Below are 1,737 nucleotides of genomic sequence, written 5' to 3' on the forward strand. Positions count from 1 at the left end.
GGGGGCAGCATCCCCTCATCTGCAGGCCCCACTCCTGTACTGTGACCCTCTTCTGCTCTGCAGGGCAGGGGGGGGGCTGCCGACCCAACAGATGCCAGGTGAGGGGTGCAGGCGCCATCTTCCCGGATCTGTCGCGGGCTTGTCACCTGGCACAGAACTTTCTGGTTGACACGGCAGCATGTCCCTGGTGCAAAAGCCTGAGAGCCGGCTCCGTGTGGAGTCTGTGTCGCCTCCAGACTCAGGATCTCGCCCTGCACCCCCAACAGCTGACACCCTTCATGGAGAACAAAGTGGTGACTAAAAGAGAAAGTCAGGGGAAAGGTGACAGCTAAGCGAAGAGAGGCAGCATCACACACAGAGGAAGGTCCATTCCCCAGGGCAGGGGGCGTGGCCGTGAGAGCCAGGGTCCATTCCCCAGGGCAGGGGGCGGGGCCATGAGAGCCAGGGTCCATTCCCCAGGGCAGGGGGCGTGGCCGTGAGAGCCAGGGTCCAGTCCCCAGGGCAGAGGGCGTGGCCATGAGAGCCAGGGTCCAGTCCCCAGGGCAGAGGGCTTGGCCGTGAGAGCCAGGGTTCAGTCCCCAGGGCAGGGGGTGTGGCCATGAGAGCCAGGGTCCAGTCCCCGCAAGGCAGGGGGCGTGGCTGTGAGGTGACCAGAGGAGCAGGCTGGAAGGAAGGATTCCCTGGGGGCCGGCGGGTGACGAACCACAAGCGCCCTGGTCACCCAGCTCGCATCTGCTCAGTCCTGGACCCTGTGGACTCACAGATCCATCCATCAGGAATCCGTGACAAACACGAGTGGCATGTTTCTTCCAGAGACAGCACCTAACTATGACCTTTCTATGAATGGTTCTTCCACTTCCGGCTGACACTGTCCCTCTGAACACTGGTTCAGTCGTGGGCGCTCCGGCTCAGAGAGTGACAGCAGCTCGCGCCGTTTGTGACCGATGTCCCTCTGAACACCGGTTAAAGTGCTGGAGGCAGACCCCCCGGCTCCCGAGCGACGTGCTCTGTGATCTGCCTGGGAGAAGGACTGTTCATCTTTTTGCTCCGCGGACAGTGCCATACCTGCTCCTACTCTTCCAAGTCCTCCCGGGGACCTGGGGCATTTAACATAGCAATTAAAAGAAACAAGGGAAAAGTTGTGTTTGCTGCCTACTCGAATTCTGGAGGCCATCGTGTCTCAGCAACGCCGTTTGCTTTCTCATCTTCCTGTCCCTGGCGTGGACCCAACAGGGGTGACATGGAAGAATTTCTAATGAGTGCGTCCCATGCAGCACGCTTGATCGGAGTCAGTTTTAGGGGAAAGCTCATGCGTCCCATGCAGCACACTTGATCGGAGTCAGTTTTAGGGGAAAGCTCGGCAGACATTCCCAGGAGAAATCTTCGGGGTGGGTTCACAGAGGACGCTGCACGGGTGTTTTGTGCTGCCGAACCCCCACTTCCTTCCGCGGGGCCTGCAGCTGGGTGCTGTGCACGCCGAAGATGACTGGACTCCAGGAGAATCACAGGTTCACCATCGCTGTGCCACGCCAGGCGCTGAATCGGGCGTCAGAACCACAGCAGGGCCAGGACTGGCATCCTAGTGTGCGCCTGACGTCTCACGTGGTACGTGGGTCGCTTTATCAGTTCCCGAGATACACCTACCGGGTGAAGTCTACTTGTGGCCGCGTCCATCTCTGTGTCTGTAGCTGGGTCTGTCTGCTGCTCATCGGCCTCCCTCTGTGTCCACAGCCACGT

The sequence above is a fragment of the Oryctolagus cuniculus genome, chromosome 5, assembly GCF_964237555.1.
Source record: "Oryctolagus cuniculus chromosome 5, mOryCun1.1, whole genome shotgun sequence".
Lineage (NCBI taxonomy): Eukaryota > Metazoa > Chordata > Mammalia > Lagomorpha > Leporidae > Oryctolagus > Oryctolagus cuniculus.